At 47.2% G+C, this 18,324-nt stretch overlaps 1 protein-coding gene across 3 annotated transcripts in view; it reads left to right on the forward strand.

Moving 5' to 3' along the window:
• The first annotated feature begins 8,770 nt into the window (after positions 1-8,770).
• Positions 8,771-18,324, forward strand: part of GRIN2B (glutamate ionotropic receptor NMDA type subunit 2B) — a 207,535-nt gene continuing 197,981 nt past the window's right edge. The window contains exons 1-2 of one of the 3 annotated variants that reach the window (XM_063154709.1): positions 8,771-8,880; positions 9,623-10,072. The gene's annotated coding sequence lies outside the window, so the exon portion shown is untranslated. Of the gene's footprint in view, positions 8,881-9,142; positions 9,210-9,357; positions 10,073-18,324 lie in introns of those variants that run through there. The other 2 variants (XM_063154710.1, XM_063154708.1) reach the window with 2 other exon arrangements.

An 18,324-nucleotide genomic window follows, 5' to 3' on the forward strand; every position in this document is an offset into this window, starting at 1 on the left:
AACTCTGTCAGCCTTGGTGCTGTGGCCACTTCCCTGGGGAGCCTGTTCCAGTGCCCAATCACCCTCTGGAGGGGGGAGAAATCCTTTCCTAATATGACTAAATGACCCTTGACATACAATTATAGTTCTGCCAAATAGTAAATCTCTTCATTACTCTCTCCCAGCATCTCTCTTCTCTCTACATCCCCTGAGCTACACAAGGAACAATATAACTGAGACATAGACTCTCTCTAATGTTTTTGAGGGTGAAAATCTCTGGGAAGAGTGGCATTAGTGATATCCCTCTTCCTTGTGCTTTTATTTCATTAGGTTGTGGATGGTCCCTTTGTTGTCTGTGACACTGAGACAGTGTTCTCTGCAGAGGCTGGGCTATAACAAAAAACCTGTTAGGCAAAAGACAGGGGCCTAAGAAAGTTGAGTCATACAGGTGACACCAGTCAGTTTATGACAAAAAATGTACAATTCCTTCAGCTTGAAAACACATGGCTGTCCTTGGCCTGGGATAAGAACATGACCAACAAGGGCACAACAGCCTGCAGGTTCCCTCGTTGTCAGCATGAGAGAGCCTGGTAGCACATCAAGCCCAGGATTCTGACTCTTGACTGACATATGGGCTGGAGCAGAGATGTCCAGCTGCATTTTTGCCAGGGGAACAAGCCATAACTCCACAGGAGTTAATTGTACTTGCGCTTAAAGGGCACAACAAATGACAAATGGCCTTGTTGTAAACCCACAGAATGCAGTCACAGATTTCCCTCTACTCAGGCAAACCTATCTACAAGGGCCAGAGGAAGCCAAGATTTTCACTGTGAGCTGCTTTAAGCTGTCCTTCCAATAAATGTTGCCTTGCTGTAATGCCCAGCCTCTGTCCTTGGGCTGGGAAAGTTGCCAGGGTGTGGCCAAAGCTCTAGGTGGACATTTTCTCAAGATGATGAGGGAAGAGGGACAGAACATCGTGTGCTTTTCTGAATGTGGTGCTTAATAAGGAGCGAGGAAAAGGCCTAGCTCATTCACAGCAAGGGTCCATATTTTACATTTTCCCACTGCCAGGGCATAGAAACATAATCAACACTTGCATCCTTGAAGTAACATGGCAGGTAGAGGACATACTTACAGACTTTCTGGAGGATGGAATCTGGTCAGCTGAAGATAACCTTGGCTCTGAGCTCATAAACACTGTGAAGGGGAAAGAGAACTTACATTTTAGTAAGGCCTGGTCTTGGGGTGAGGTTTACAGCTGAGGTATGGAAAAAAACAAAGAGAAAAACATCAGAGCATGAGACATTTTGTGGGTAGTGCATGCCATTAAAATGCTGAGGTTTGAGTTTGGGTCAGAACTAACATGAGAGTGAGAATGGGCTGCTGGGCTTCAAAGCTGTTGAGACAAATGCCTCCATTTCAATTTGATGGTAGATTAAAAGATGCAGCTGAAGTGTACTAGAGGTCTTTTGCTTATTGCCTCTTCCTAGATGTCTAAGTAAAGGAGAAAAGAAGGTGGCAGTTTTCTTTAGAATATAGAGTAATCTGACAGAAATCTTAATGTTTCTTCCAGCCAGAGGGCTGAATTATTGAGTCAGCTGGCTCACTTGGAAACAGCTCAAGCAAAAGAAATCTATCTCCATTTGCATAAAGTAATTTGCCAATGGTAGGTCTTATTTTATCAGGAAGGTGTGCTGGTGATGGAGCAGCAGGATAACCTCAGTTGCTGTAGGTAGATATTCTCTCCCAGGACTGTGAATATTCAGGCTTAACACATGCTTTTCCATCTTTTGAATTAATGAGACTACTAAATAAATGGGCAGAGGAGCAGGTGACCCTAATGCTGCTGGCTCTCAACTGACCATGGACAGATTTTCAGAACTACTTTTAAGCTCTTTAACATCTCTCTTCTGTTTGCCCCCGGGCAAAGAGCTATCCTGGGGAACCACAGCTGCATGCTAACAGAATTAATATTTCACTTTAAAGTGTGTATAAAGAAAACATTTGTCTTAAATTAGATGGTCAATGCAAATGCACAATAAATGCTGTAGTGAGCACCTAACTCAAACCCAGTGAGAACGTTACCAGCTCACAGGCTCTTGGCTTCCTAGTGAAATCATTCATGCTTCTGTTTCAAGGAAGGCTTTCAGGCCCGTATTTCTGTGTTAGAAAAGTGATCTGCTTTTCTAACGTCATGCTGCTCCATTTTCAGAATCCTTGACAGTATAAATAATATTTTCCTTCCCTACCATTTCTTCCCCTGCACCCTCTTCGTGAGTTATTGGTAATACCAGTGATGGTATTACCTTCACCTGAAGGAGAAATGAGATGAACAGAGAGAGACTTGGTGCTGTTATCAACCCCAAATTTTCCCTGAACAAAAGCAGGGGCTGTTAGGATGTTGTGAACTAGGGGATTTTCAGAACTGTGCTGACAGGGAGCCCGGCTGGTGACACTAACCAACCTGGTCATGCCACAGTGACATTAAAGTGAATCCCTTTGTTGGATATACCCTCTCCCTAGGTTCTTGTGTGTAGTAAATGGCATCAAAAGTTCTGACAGAGCTTGGCAGGTGAAGGAGAGCATAGGAGGTGGGTGGGGTTTTGTCTTTGCTTCGTGTACATTGTTTCCCTGTGTAAAGGACTGGAAAAAAACTATGGAGAAAATATAGGAACCATGTGTTTGGGAGGAAAATAGTAGTGATGCTTTGACAGTATTTTTATGCCATAAGGTGTTTAAACAAAAAATGCATCCCTTAGGAGAAAACCAAATATTTGTGGACACTTCTGCTGTTAGATTTGGCCTCAGTGGTGACACATGTATTTTTAAGAGTGAAGGGTTTATATTTTTACCTGCAGTAACTTAATGTTCCAAGTGAGTTTATAATAGCACTGATTAACTGGTACCGCTTAGTTTGAGTGAAATATCAGCTCTGATGTCTCTCTGTACTCTTTTTTGCTCCAGACACTTTTATCAGGCTTGGAGCTATTTAACTTATCCTTTTCATAGGAAGTGATACATGTTTTAGCAATGTCCCAGTGAACAACCATTAAGGATTTGAAGCTGCATATGTGAAGTTGAGGTATTCTGGGTAGTGTTAAGAAATCTGTGGAATAGCAAGTAAAAAGCTAGAAATGTCCCATTGTTTTGTCTAGAGGCCATTGAGATGGAGTAGGGCTTCCTAGTCACTTCACTAGCATGTAGGCCTTCTGGGTAAGAAAAATAAATCTGCTTATTTATGATAGCACCAATACTGCAGAACTTTGACCCAACTGTAACACACGGAGCAAAGAAGTGGCATGTTATTAACTATTCTATTATCTACAACAAAGCAAGTTAAAAGGTGAAAGCCAGGGAACTTAAGTGACTGAAAACTTATTGCCCTGTATATCTGTAGTGGGCAGTTTCCCTTTTAACACTGGGGTCTGGGAAGTTTCTTGGCATGTGACTAGTTGAGCTTTTGCCTTTATGTGGATATTGTGTTAAAGATGAGACCATCTAGGTAAAGCGGATCCCTGAGGGTGCTTGCAGCAGCTCTCAGTAGCATGAGCAGTAAACTAGATAATTGGTGTGTTGGTTCTCATCCAATAATAATTTATTTCCTGGGAGCAACTTCAAAGCTTAATCCTAGAATTAAATCCCCTATTCCTCCTTGGGATTTTAATTTAGTTTTGAATGCTCTGATGGATCATCTGCTAGAACATTAAAGACAGCTTTCAGACATAAGGGTGATTTTTCTGGCTGCTGTATGCCCTGTATGGGGAATAGGTGAATGCAGGTATTTTGCTGAAGAAACTCTTCTTTAGCTTTTCATCACGATAAGCTGGCAAAAGCCACACTTTATCTTTTACTGAAAGCGGTTTTTCAGTTTCCTTTAAACCGTGAAGGCAATCTGCCTAATCCATTTTGCAACTCTTCCAGTGAAGAGAGTCATCACTTGAATCTGGAGAGAACCAGTAAGATTTTCATCAACCAGAAAGTTGATTTTAGAAAAAAACCCCAGATAATCTGTTTGTCTTGTTAGGATTGGAACAAGATGGAGATGACTGCCAGGAGGGTTGTGGTTTCCCATTCATTCAGGTGTGTCAGGAGACTGTATCTTGTTAAGACCAGTGAGATGGGACAAAATCTCCAGCCACTGGAATGATCTTTGCACCCCAGAGGTGGAGAAGAAAGGTATTCCTCAGAGTGATGCATGGCAGTGAGTGCTTCAGCCTTTCTGCTTCTGAATGGCAGGGTAAAAGGGGTGCCATCTATGGCTAATGTTTGTACCATGCTTTGATGAAATACAGTACAGCATTTGATGTTAATTACTATTTATTATTAGATAGATGTGCTGCCTTTTGATGGATAGGTTCTTCAGTCTGGGTGTGCTATAGGAAGAAGAGCCATGTATCATCTTAGAGAAGTGACAGTGTCAGTTTGAAATCCTGTCTGTAGTTCTGCAGTTCAAAAATAACACATTTCCATTTGAAAGAACAAACTCCACAGTTTCTTAGTTTAATGTGCCTGTATTTCATACATAAATGACCATCCAGGACAACCGATTTCAGTGAGCCTGACATTCCATACTCAAAATAATAAAACAAGTCTATAAAGAGACAGAGAAAGCTATTTCTCCTTTAATCTGCTTCACATTGTTTTTGATTCTGCATGACAAAAAACCAGTCTGCTAGTTGTTAGGATTTCTGGGGCAGACTGACCATGGCAGAGACAGTAGGGGATGCTGCAACTATTGCAGTGTAAAATGATGAGAGCTCAGCTAAGTGTCCTGGTATGACAGCTGAGAGAACATGTGTAACACTTCAAAGCAACTGCAGCAGTGCTCACAATTCCCTTCTGCTGGGCTGCTGGCAGGATGAGTGTCCTCCGAGTGGCAAACGAAGTGATCAGTCTCCTTGTGCCCAGGTGTCCTTGTCTCCTGATGAGATCTCCCCACCAGTGGCTTCTGGCTCAATCTTGCTCTAGAATCTCTTGGTCCTGAACCATGTGCAAAAGAAATGAAAACAGGTTTCATACCAAAATTAAGCTAAGTCCTTCAGCCAGGTGCTTGTGCCACTCTCAGGTTTGTATGCTTGTTTCTCCACTTGCTTTCCCTTAATTAGCTGATAAAATTTCTTCTATGCTGTTCTTTATGCATCGTGACATGGCATCCTTGTTTGTGGACCTGCGTGGCCAATGTTATGGTGATCTTCCAGAACTGACACAGGCCTGGTATCTGAACACCAGGAGAAGAGCACAGATGTATTCAGCCACTTTATAACCTGACTGGCTGGGTAGAGCAGGGCACACAGCACCGTGTAAAAGCAGCTGGAGTCCTGGTTACCATGCTCTGCAGCCCATGTGCAAACACCCAAAGGAGTGCTACTATGGAAAACCTTTTTATGGTGTGAATTATCCAGAACAATTGATCCATTTCGTTGATTATAAGAAATTGTTTTCTATAGACATGGCTTTTCTTCTACTAATGCAAGTGTGTCTATGTTTGAACAGAGGACCTGTGAAGTGGAAGTCCTTTCCCTTAGCTGCAGACCCCATTTATCTAGGGCCCTGGAAATAGGCTCTGATTTTACAAATTATGTATGTCAGCAGGTATCAAAGGGTCTTTGACTAAGGGTCGAAGCTCCTGTAGGGCCTTTGGTCCCTGTCAGTGCTGGCAGAGGCTGTTCTGTTGTGACAGAATGGCTCTGCTGGACTGCATCCTCCCCAACATCATCACTGCCACATCCAGCCCTGCTTGCTTTTGATATAAGAACTTTCATTCACATTCTTTTATCTCAGGCAGATTTAAGGTAGCCCTTAATTTATAGTAAACATGAACCCGTTTAAAATAAATCCCTCAATTTGTCTTACAAACAACATTTAAGTGTTTTTGAATTAAAGAGATGTTTGTAAAACTGTTTCCTATCAGAGATGCTATTTGTTTCATTTCATGCAGTTTATTCATCTTAGTTGATTGGAGAAAAAAAAAAGCCTACCCAAGCTAGTGAGAGTAAACCCTGCCACAGTACTGTGCTGCTGTAGATTTTGCAACGTTTTTTATTTGGAGCCAACCTCCACACACATTATTTACAATAACTATTACATCTTAATATAAAAATAATTTGGGGGTTAGATGCTGTGCAACATCTTAAGAAGATAATTCTGAAAGCAATTGGCATTTTATGTGCCTGATTTCAAACTTGTAATTGAGCCTGATTTCTTTGATCAAGGGGAATGTACCCATTTTGTCTGAAAAAAATTGTTGAACTGGACACTCAGGCCCCTAATCACTATAGAGAACTTAGCCCTTATGATTTATTTAGGAGGGAATGATAAATATACATATTTATTATGTTTATGTAAGATGTGCATGGATATCTATCAAGTAGAAAGGCAACTAGTCTCATCCTGAAAGTAAACAAGGCTTTCATGTACCATGTAACTGTGGAGTTGTGTACTTTTATAAAGAAAAACAGTTGATGAATTCCTTCATCTTAAGATCACAGGGAAATATAACCTTAAATATCATTGACTTCCTTAAAATGATTGCAGCCCCTTGTCAGAAAATTGTTCCTAGAAATACTTAACCCTCCATTTTGTGTTTCTAAGTAATATGCTGGATGAAAACCACTCCCTCTCTTTTTGTCAAGCTCCTTGTCAGCTTATTTCATCCAGAAGAATGCAGGAGGACTTGTGGAGTCATAGTTTGTCCCTTCTTGCCATAATGAAAGGAAAAAACATCCCTTGGCCAAACCACATCTGCTATTCCTGTATCACTATTATCAGTGAAAGGAATGGCAAAGTCAAATGACTAATCTTTTCAGCTATTAGCAGCTTCTGTATGTAAGTATCACTCTACAGTTCTTTTCTCCAACTGTTCTGAGATAATTTCAGATTACTTTAGGCTTTGGCTAATATGTCTTCCATTTTTACTGAAATTAGAATGCAAAATATCATAGTCACTTTTTAAAGCATGCCCAAGAATGTTAGGAAAATCTTTCTTACAGGAGAACAGCCCTTACCAGCACCCTCAGGAAGATCCAGGCTGTCAGAATGAAAATATTGGTGTCTGCTTTTGTCAAAGAGCTCAAGCACAGATTGGTATTGCTTGTGGTCACTGCAGCTACATGAAAAAATATCACTGTACACACACTACACATGGAAACAGAAATTCATTCAAGCTCCAGATGGCATATTGATATAGATGCACACAGTGCTACAGCCACATTTCTGTCCATAACCTTCCCTACAGACCAGCAAACTCTATTTGCAGCATGTGGATCGATTCTGAGGTACAAACTGAGAAAGGACCTGGGGGTTAAGAGAGACTCCACAGTGGCTCTTTTAGGAGGCCTTCCTCCCTCAGAAACCTTGGCCATATGCATGTAGGTATGTACATACCTACAACAAAGATGGAACACAATTCTCTGACGCGTGGGATCCAGCTCTCCTTGCCTGTCTTTTGGGCAGCATCTTCTTCACTGCTCCTGGACATAGAGAGTGCTAGGTAGGTCCAAGCAACTGTGTGTTCCTTGGAGGGTGCTTTCAGTGGAGGGATGCAAAGGCTGGACAGTGCAGTCTGCATCGGCACTGAGGCAGAGCGTGTGATGCTCGGCCTGGGGTCTGATTTCCTGCAGGACCCTGGAGCTGGCAGGGAAGCAGGGGGAGGGCTTTCCTCGGTGCTCTTGTTTCTAGGGTGTCACCAAGGACCATCTGAGCTCTTCCAAATCTCCTACCAAGACTCAGACATTGGCAGAGTGGGTGTTTGCAACCCTAGAGTGAAGGACACTGCATTTGACACTTCCACCTGGAAGAGGTTTGCTTTGTTACCCACTCTGGCTTTTCCTGGTGGGAGCAAGACTTACTCTAGGGCCATTCTCTGGTTCTGAGAGGGGTAGAGCACACTCTTCTCAGGTCACCCATGGCACAGGAGGGGACAGGGATGGATCTGTGACCACAGAGTGGATTGCCCTCCTGCAGTGAGGCTGAGAGCACCATGGGCTGCAAGGGTGCAGGCATCTATGGGCAGGGCAGGATGAGGATGAAGGCACGAGTTCCTTTCTGTTCAGGCTGATTTCACGTTTCTTAGCTTCCAAGGGGCTCTGAGAATAGCAATTAAAGCACCGGGCTTAATTGTGGAGTATCCAATTTGGATATTAGCGTTATCTCTGCTCTCACTGCTTTCTTTTCCTCTGGATCCAATTCTGCTGCCTGCCTGCTGGCTGGGTGCCCGTTCCTTTCTTCTCATTATTACTATTTTATGGTTATTGTTAGTACATTTTTTTTAAAGCATTCCTGCTCTCGGTTGCTTCCAAACATGCGGGTCGCGGTCCGAGAGGGCGCCGGACGCAGGGAGCCCCGGGCGGTCCCCGCGGGGCTGCAGCTCGGCCCGGCCCGGCTCGGCTCGGCTCGGCCGGAGGCACAGGTGCCGCCCGGAGCGGGCTCCCCCTTCCCCCCGCCGAGCCGAGACCTGCTCCCTCCCGCCGGCAGCGGCCAGGGCTTGGTCTCCCGTTGCCCGTGCTGTCCTTCCTCCTCGTCTTCTCCCCCCCTTTTCCCCCACTGCTCACTCGTACAGCTTCCCCTCCCCGCCCCTCGATATCTCCCCCTCCCCACCATTTTCCGCGGGTATATTTAATTATTATTAATTATTAAGCTGCTTTATTAATTCACCTTCCCATGCTTTCCCCACCTCCGGGAGGCATTCTCGGAGCTTTTATATTGCAGAGATTTTTTTTTTTTAATGTATTTTTAGAGTGATGCTCTGAGCACTTCCACCTCCCCGCCCCTCATCTCCCACCCGGGCAGTACCAGAGAAGAGAATGAAGAAGTTGAGCATGTCTGAGGCGGATCAGCCTTGCAGGCAGAGAGGGGGGCAGTAGCTACTCAGAGCAGCCCGAATGCTTGAAGCAGGATTTGCTGGTATGTATGTGGGTCTGGATTTTATGACAGCTCTAAGTGTGAATCTTTTACCGAGCGACAAAGGAGGGGAAAAGAAATAAATATCTGCGGCTTCATTAAATAAATGCCTGCATAGCTGCATAGCTGTAAGCCCTGTCCGGCTGTGCTGGAGGAGGTGGTGGTGGGGACACTCCCAGCCATCCACCCACCCCTAGGAAAAAAAAAAAAAAAAAGAAAAAATCCCGAGCCGAGCCCGGAGAGCGGAGGGTTGTGTTGCCGGGGCCGAAGGAGGCGGGGGCCCGCGGCAGGTGGAGCAGCCCCGCCGTGCCCCCAGCCCCGCGGCGGTGCGGGTGCGTGTGCGCGGCGGGCAGCGGAGCCGGCAGCACTGCAGAGGGGTGGGCACGGCCCTCGCCAGCCCTCGGGGGCTGGGCCCGGGGGTGGGCGAAATGCTGTGCGTGCATGGGGAGGGGGCCGCGGGGGGGGAGCCGCTTTCTCTCCGCGATTCACATCGCGCCCGCTTTCTCGTCTCGTATGCATGCCTATCCCGGGAATGGTGTAGTCAGCCCGTATCTGAATTATTTATAGACTCGTGCCAGCTGTTTTTTTTTTTTAATTTTTTTTTTTTAAATTCAGCTTGTGTGCAGTATTGGGAAATGCGTTTTGCCTTCCTTTCTTCTCAATATATTAATGTCTTTGTTGGGGAGCGTTTTCTATCCCCTTCAGATCCCTCTAATACAGAATTGATGCTTATTTTTCCCTTCAGGAAGGGGACGCTTTGAGGATAATCATGCTTCACAGAAGAACGGCACCGACCTCCAGTTGCATTAAACACAACCTCCTCCACTAGGGCTCCAGGAAAAAAAAAAAAAAAAAAAAGAGAGAGAATAATTATAAGAATAATCATTAAAAAGGCGAAAGGAATGCTTACTCTGGAACCTGCATTTGATGATCCTCACCACTCGCGCTGAATATCCTCTGAAGTGATTCTCTTCAGCTTTTGAATTTGCACCGCTTCAAGACGCAAGATTGCCACAAAGAAACCTCTATTTTTTTTACAGCCAAATAGGATTGTTTTTTAACTCATTCCCCCACATTTGCCCCCGACCCTAATTCTTCTTATGTGGATATGCAAGCAAGAAGAGGAGACTGGACATTCCCAACATGCTCTCTCCCTTGATCTGTCCGTCTAGAGGTTCTGCTTCTACAAACCAAGGTAGGGAAATTCTTGTTTCTGTGGTTTTGCTTGCAGCTCATTTTGGTTTGCCCAGGGTTTGCCCAGGGATGATCACTCACAGTAGAACAAAAGGTTTAGAGATGCTGCTTTTAGAAGCAGATAGAGGGGAAAAAAACCCCCCAGCATTCACCAGACATGTTGATTCCCTCTTGGCTCATCAAATAGGACATGAAGAGAAGGCGAAAGGGTTTGACTTAGGTACCACGTTGTGAATTGGGGGAAAGTCCCTTGTGATTTTTTTTCGGGGGGGGGGGGGGTGGGCAGGTGGGGTCGGGAGAGACACGGGAGGAGGCACACGGCTTTGGAAGGGGGTGAAAACGAAAATAATTTTCATCCATCCACCCGCAAACTGCCTCCTCCTTTTCACTGGTCCAGCGGCTCCTTGCCATGCTTTGATGCGAAAGCAGAGCCGGTCAGCAACAACAGGACGTAGAAACCCGCTTGTTGCCGGGGAGGGTGGTGCATTACCGAAAACCCACGCCGGCTCTCGATCGTGAGCGGCCTAACGCGGGGGCCGGGGCCGGGGCCGGGGCCCGGGGAGTGGCCGGGGCCGCCCCTGGCACCGCGGCAGGAGCCCGCCCAGCGCCGGGGCCAGTGCGCCTGCTTGCGTGGAGGTGGAGGGCTATTTTAAGTCCAAGCACGTCAAGCGACTTAGCCTGAACCTACGAGGCGCTGTATTCAGGCAACTTCACGTGTTTTAATTTATCCCCGTACCCCTGGTGCTATCAGCGGGCATCGTGGCCCCTCTTCGCCTCGCCCCATCCTTCCCCCTCGCCATCCCCCGCGCCTTGCAGCCCCTTCCCCAGCCCACTCGGGAGGGATGCAAAATGGCTATCGTGCCGCTCGGCTCTAGATACGCGAGAGATACCGGTGCATCCCGACCGTAACGTGACATGTGAGTCTTTCCGTAAGATGGTGGCAAGACAAAGGGAGCCGGGGGGTGCGGGAGCGCCGGGCACAAGGTGTTGAACGTCTCGGGGTTATTTTAAGCCTCAGCCCGTGCCCGCCGCGCCGCTTCGCCGGTCACGCGTGGGTGTGCGCGCCCCCACGCCGGGAGCGGCGGGGGCAGGGGAGCTGCTGCACGGCCCCCCCGGGGCGGACCCCGGCACCCTCACCCGCACCGCCGGCCCCTGCCAGGCACCCCCACCCGCATGGCCAGCCCCCCGCCCAGGCTGCCCCAGCCGCCTCTCCCTCCCAGACCGCAAGGCTGGCACTGGGTGGGGGACCGCAAGGGGAGCGGGAGGCGCCCCCCACGGCAGAGGGAGGAAGAGGGGGGTCATCCTCCAGCCCCGCTGCGGGGTGGGGCAAGCCTTGAGGCACTCGGAGCCCTTGGTGCATCCCGAGCATGCCGAGGCGGGGGCGCGCCTTTCCTACCACCTCCTTTGCCTGCATCCTTCCAGCAGCTCCTTGCTACATTTCTGGGGGATTTTGTCGGCCTATTGTTAAAAACCAAGAGCGGTTCCGCGTGAAGGGGTTGAGAGCCACCTTTCCTGACATATTCTGGCTGTGCTTCTATAAATATCTAAGGCTTCCCAGGGTATCCGCGCCTGGATCCTCCCTGCCTGAGCTCTCCCTGCCTCGCCGCAAGTGGGAGTAGAAAGTTTACCTGTGCGGAGAGGAGGGCGTGTGGGAGCCTTTCCCCCGTTTTCCGAAGGAATTTCTCAGGCCTCGCAGCTCCTGGATTTTCCCATGACCCCAGCACCGGACTGGTGGGGGATTGTAGCCCCCTTCATCGGCCATCGGTTACCCCCGAGAGCCCCTAGGAGCACAAACCCGGGGGGATGCACGGAAAGGGGAGGGTGGGCTCAGTCCCTGCCCCTCTGCCCCCTACTCTGGGTTTTGCAGGCACATCGGATTTCTCGGGTGCCAGGCGAGGGTGGCCGCCGTCGGCAGCGGGGCCAGGCTGCCCGCTCCCCTCGGAGCGGTGCCCAGCTCTCTGCCCGCCGGGCACCCGGCCCGAGCGGGGCCGCAGCCGTGACCAGGGCCAGGCTGTGCACAGCTGGGACTTGGGGAGGGGTCTTACAACTTTGCTGCTCAGCCGTGGGAGCCAGGAGCACCGGCCCACATCCTCACTCTTTACTGCCTTTTGCCCAATCTCTCTGGCTGCTGCCTTTACCTGTGACTTTTCCTCATCTTCTCTGCAAGCTCCAGTATGGGCAAAAGGAGATGTCCGCTACCACTGCTTTCCCCACCATCAAGCACAGCTACCTCGGGCTTTGCAAGCAGTGCATGGAGGCAGCTGATCCCTCCTGAGCTGCCCCTTGGGCAGGCAGGAAGGGCCGGGTGCGCAGCACTCCCAGCTCATGGGGCGCTAGTGCTGTCCCGCACCCCAGGGCCGTGGGGAGCAGAGCAGGGACACCGCACCCTGCCGTGACCTGGTGTGCCCCAGCTGCAGCTCTGCAGAGCAGCAGTTTGTTCGTGGGTGCAGGGTGCTCTGCAGGAGGGGAGCTGTGGGTGTGGGCAATTTTCAGCTGCTCACCCACGCCGCCCCAAAGCAGCAGCTCTTGTCGCCTCCGTTTATCTTGCTGTTCTTTGGTCCCTCGCCACACCAGCTTGTCTCCCAGCCCTGGGTGGAGGTCTCAGAGGGTTGGGACACAACAGAACAGGTTGAGGGCAGAGTCGGGAAGCAGCCCAGGGATGGTGAGATTAGCTTCAAATTCCTCTTGGCTCAGTCATTGTTACACAGGTAACAATGCAGATCTCAGCAGAGAAAAGGAAGGAAGCATGGTGAAAGCCACAGCTCCTCTTTCCAGGGACCCTGGGCTCTGATCTGTTGGCACACCTGCTGCAGCAGCCAGTTCAGCCTGTGTCAGTGCTGGTGCCTGTTGTGATCCCTGTGCCAGTGAGACCATTGCTGAGCAGAGGAGGGTGTCAGCAGCGGCACCCAGCCGTCCTGTTCTGAGCAAGGGTCTCAAGACACCAAGATTGTTGGCTGAGTTCTACGTTGCATCTGTACATGCCAGAACATCATGCAAGAGATCACAGAGAGGTGGAAAATACAGAACAGGGGCAAAAATTCCAAGCTGCTATACCCATCTAATAACTGACGCTCTGACTTTTATTTTCCTCATTTTGGATTTTCCAACTGTCCCCATATAAAAAGTCTATCAACCTATGAACAAGCACCTGATCCCCAAACCCTAACCCAGAGGGGGAAAAGGTGATAGAATTAATTTATATTTCATCTTGCTGGGGCTATTTCTTGTGCTTGGTTTGGAAGAGGGCAGGTGCTTCTGGCACTGCTCGCTTCCAGTGCCAGAGCTGTGGAGCTGTGCTTGGATTCCCACTCTGGACTCACATTGCCTGGGTTGGCACCAGGAATCTGTCTCTCTGCAGCACCATGTGGGAGGTCTGGATTTGATTCCTGGTGCTGTTTTTCATTCCCCCAAGCTGGCAGAGGGTGGGAGCACTGTACAGATAGCACTGCTTGTATCTGCAATGGGCTCCATTCCACATTCCCATCCTTAGGATGCAGAAAAGCTGCCTATGAGATAGTCCAGACTGAGGTCTGGTCCCCTTCTTGGCCTTTAGGGAGGCCACAACTCTTCCCTGCCTGTTCTGTACTTAGCAGCGTGGTTTGGTGGGCAGTGGCGAGACAGCTACCTTGCAGCTGGAGAATGCGCAGAGGGTTTTTTGAATTTTTACAGTTTTGTTTTTGTAAGCTGCAATTAATCACAAAAAAAAAAAAAAAGGATTAGTTAATAGGAAAGATGGACTAGATGATCTTTCTGAGCAAAATGGCTCAGGGTATTGTGATTGCCTAATCCACCATGGAATGCTCGTAGTATCCACTCTGCCTGACATCAGGCCTGCCTGACTCTTCTGCAGTTCTGTGATTAGCTCTCTTTGATATTTATTTATACTTGAGAGAAAAGCACAAAGTGGTTGGGAGAAGCAGGGCTGATCAGTTGTCTATTACCCTGATCTGTCCTCTGTCCACCCATCCACAAGAACTCTTTACACCAAAGTGAGTCAACTTATTAATTGTCACTTTGCTGCAGTCAGACAGACTCGCTGCTGCCTTGGGTACCTCCCTGCGTAAAATGAAATGGCAGTTTGAAGATCACAGCACTGAAATAAGTAGAAGGGGGATCAGAGGAAAATAAGATATTTGAAGCTAAGCATGGCCCACCTGCTACTACTGCCTTGTCCCTTCTTACGAGTTTTGTCTTTCTGCTTTTTGCATACAAGGCAAAGCGCCTTGTAATGGGAAGTAAAAAACCCATTTCTCCAACCACAAAGGGGGCTCCACCATCCCTCTGGCCTACATTTCTAGCTTGTCTGTTTACCTAAAGACAGGAAAGAGAAGATACCTGGCAGGTATGGACTGATGCTCCCTCTGGCACAATTAGTGCCATGGTGCTAAGTGCCTGGGAACTAGGAGATTGATCTGACCAGGTTAAATGTTAAAGCTACCTTTCATTTTGGGGAAAAAAAAATTCAAGCAAACCCATTCTTTATTGTTCAGGAGCTCATTGCTTCCTTAAGCTGCAAGCCACAAGCTCCCAGCTAGAATTGTACATTGGAATGTGAACTGGTGTGTGTAAAAGTTGACCAAGTGCAGGGTGGTGATCTGTGCAAACCAAGCCGCGTATCTCCATGTGCCTGAGGTCACTGCAGAGAAGAAAATCCCCTCTCTATGCACTCAGAAACAAATGTATGACACAAGGCAGTGTGCAAATTGTGCAAATTCAAATTCAATTCAAACCATGGCTAATTTGGACCTCTAGAGGCAAGGCTGTCTTTTATTCAGTGTTTTCTTGGAAACAGAAGAGAACACTGACTCTGGGCAGGAGAAGGGACAGACTTTTCTTTATAAATTTTTTACATATACATTGAATATGTTTCATGTGAGAAGAATAAAAACACTTTGGTGACCCAGGGTCACCAAAAAAAGTGAAGAGTGAAAGGGTATGTGTTCTGAGACTCACTGCCAGCTCATCTTCCCAATACAGCTGGTATTTTTAGACTGCAAAGTATGCTGGGTGGCTCTCTTCCCTTTCTAACACAAGCAATCAAGGACCATGTTTTATATCAATATATATAATCTATATATATCAATATAGATGAATTGATTAAATATCTCGGGGAAAAGAAATTTTGAATGAGAGAGGTTATTGGCACAAAGTGGAAGGGATACTAGCCTGATATCTCTGCACCATTCACTCCATATACCTCAAACCCCATACACAGGGAAGGTTCAGAACTGAAAAGAGCCACAGAAAGTGGCTGAGGTAAAAGGTTAGATTGCTAGCTCTGAATACTGAAGATGTTTCTGTATTCCCAAAGCATGTGTACAGTATTACTAACATTGGTGTGCAAGCCTGTGTGGAAACACTTATAGGAAAGAAACACTCTAAAGGGAAAAATGTGAATTTGATCTTCATGTTTGGTGGATTATCTGTTCTGATTGCTCCTCCACTAAAACAGGTGCAGGGCCACCAGGTTGTCTGGCCTGAATAATCCATGGGATATTATTCTGCCACTCCTGCACGCCCCTGGCATTTTGGGGTTGTAGGAGCTCACCTCCAGTTAACTGTCCATGGGACAAACTCTTAAGTTGCCTCTCAAGGTAGCAGTCAGCCTAGTCTGCTTTGCCTGTGTATAGCTATTTAGTTATGGAACAGTTCTTGCTTGCTGTGCTTCCAGTCTGGATTTTCAAACACGGATCAAGGAATTAAGCAGTGTAGCTACCACCCTCCTCCTCCAAACCCACTGTCCAGCCCATGTGTGAGCTCTGTACACAGAATACAGATTGTGTACAATCCCTGTTTGTTCAAAGCAGCGAAATGATCTGTCTAGAACCTATTTACAGATGTGGTTTAGCTCTGCTTAGGTAACGATGTTCTGTTTGAGGGCAGCACTTCCTAGAGAGGGAAGGACTGGGGGGAGTGTGCAGGAGTGAACTAAGACGATGTTCACAGAGCAGAGAAAACAAGACCTGTAAAGAAAGAATGAGAGAGACCTAGGGAAGCTCAGTCTGGAGAAAAGACAACTGTGGGTGGATCCTTAGCTGTCTGCAAATACATAAAAGACTGTTACAGAAAGAAGACAGGGGCCAATTATTCTCATTAGTCACAGAGGACAGATCAGGAAATAAATGACTTTAAGATGAAGCAGAGAGAATACAGATTAAACATCAAATTAAATGTTTACTGCACTAATGTTTTAGTGACAGTAGAAGAGCTGATAAATTTGGCAGATTAGCTGTGACTGACAATATTTAAAGCTAGATGTAGGTGCTGAACTATCAGGATTTTGTATCTAATAAAGTCTGTCTCCAGTGAACCTCAGATCATGATATTTGCATGCCTAACCAAACAACTTTGTAAGAAAGATAATGAGGTTGATTTGTCCTGTGTGGAGGAGGGAGAGACTGTCCCATTGGAGGAACCTGATTGGGTTTGCCTCTGTGCAACAAATCTAATATGGGACCTGTAGGAATCAAAATAATGGTGTCAACTGGTGGCACAGCTTGCATATATCAGGAGCTCCCCAAAGATGCCTGCTTTACAAAACCTCTGGTAGGTTGTGACAGCTCATACTGTCCAGGGGACTGGCAAGAGCTGCAGTATAGAAATCGGGCAGAAGAGGCTTACAAACATGTCTTGTGTGAACGATGCTTTAGCATTTGCAAGCACAGTTCTTGAATCCTGGGATAACTTGGGCTGTTTAGGTTGAGACCATGTCTCTTTCATTCAGAATCCTCACCTGTTTGTAGCCACTGCTTTCAAGGCTTTGCACTATCACAGCAGCTGAATAGCTGCTGTGTCAAAACCTGATACTGCAGGGGGAGGGGAGGTTGACCGTCACACACTGAGAGATGTGAAAATTCACACCTTGCTATTGCATGATGTCATTCTTTTGTCTTGCAAGATGAGATAGCTTAAAAACACCTTCTTTTTACTCCTCTTTGCTGCTTCCAGAAGGTAAAGTGGGATACGGGCAGCCATGAGCATTGTGGTTTCTGAGGATTATCGCTCCACTAGCCAGCCTTCACAGTCACATCTCTTTGTGCTCTGAGTTGGAGGAGCTTTCTGTGCCTGCTTGGGGTTTGGATGAACAGCTCTGACAGTGAAGTTCTGTGAGGGATCTTCCCACCTCGGGTCAGTAGAGCTTCCCCTGCCAGAGGCTGAGATGGCTGAAAGGGCTGTTTTGGACTTGTGAGTTTGGCCAGCATCGGGAACGTGCTGTGCGGCCTAAGGCCTGTACCCGTGTAAATCCTCCTGTGCATCAGCAGAAATGGTGACTGTGGAGCAGCCCTGCTGGTGGATTACACTATTTTAAAATAGAGCGACAAGCGTGTAATCCTGACCTCTGGTGTTTTTTTTGTGGGAATCGGGAATTTTCTATACAGGTGTCCAGGACACACTCTGACCCAAACGGAGGAAATGACACAATACACTCTCTTATTATACTTGGATTTCACTTTTTTGTTTAGCTTCTTCACCTAATCTCTTAGTTAAGGTTGCCACGCTCTTTTGGGATATAATGTATACAACTCTCTCACATGGATGTGGTTTCTTGCATGTATAACCTCTGAAGAATTTGGTGGAAAGGAAACAAATGTAAAACTACTAAATCCACTACTTCAAAACAGACTAGGAGGTGAGATGGCTACTTGAAGCCAGCTGAGGCAGATAAAATCTGGTGTCACCAACCTGATGATAATTTACTAGTGCAAATGCCATGTCCTACATCACAGATTTCCTAATGAACAGAAATTTGTTTTCAGGCATAAATACAGGCATAGTAGTCTCATGGATATCTTAAGATTGCAGTGGTCCCATGCTGTTACCTCTGGTTGTGGGCTGTGAGCAGGATACAGTGGGGCATGAGTGGGTCAGAGATTGAAGTCTGTCATAACAAGGGACTGTGGTTTCCCTGTGTCACATGAGACTTCTGCTACTCACAGCTGGAAACAAGGTACTGGAGATACACAGTGGCTCTTTGGAATGTGAAAGTTGAAGGTCCTGAATCAATACCATCTGGAAATGAGTTGCAGAAGAACTGCTAGGATCCTAAAGCCAAGGGCAATCCCAACTCTTCACGCAGTGGTTTTGAAGCCTGTGCAGTGAGAAGAAGGGCTCCACTGCTGCATGGAAAAGTGTCAGGGTGCTGCCACCTGCCCCAGGAGGAGGATGGAGGAGGGGCTGCTGATGTAAATTTGCTGCTGGCTCTTTGTGCCAGATAAAGCAGGATGTTGTTTAATTGTACACAGCTGGATTGCT

The sequence above is a fragment of the Melospiza melodia genome, chromosome 4 (genome assembly GCF_035770615.1).
Source record: "Melospiza melodia melodia isolate bMelMel2 chromosome 4, bMelMel2.pri, whole genome shotgun sequence".
Lineage (NCBI taxonomy): Eukaryota > Metazoa > Chordata > Aves > Passeriformes > Passerellidae > Melospiza > Melospiza melodia.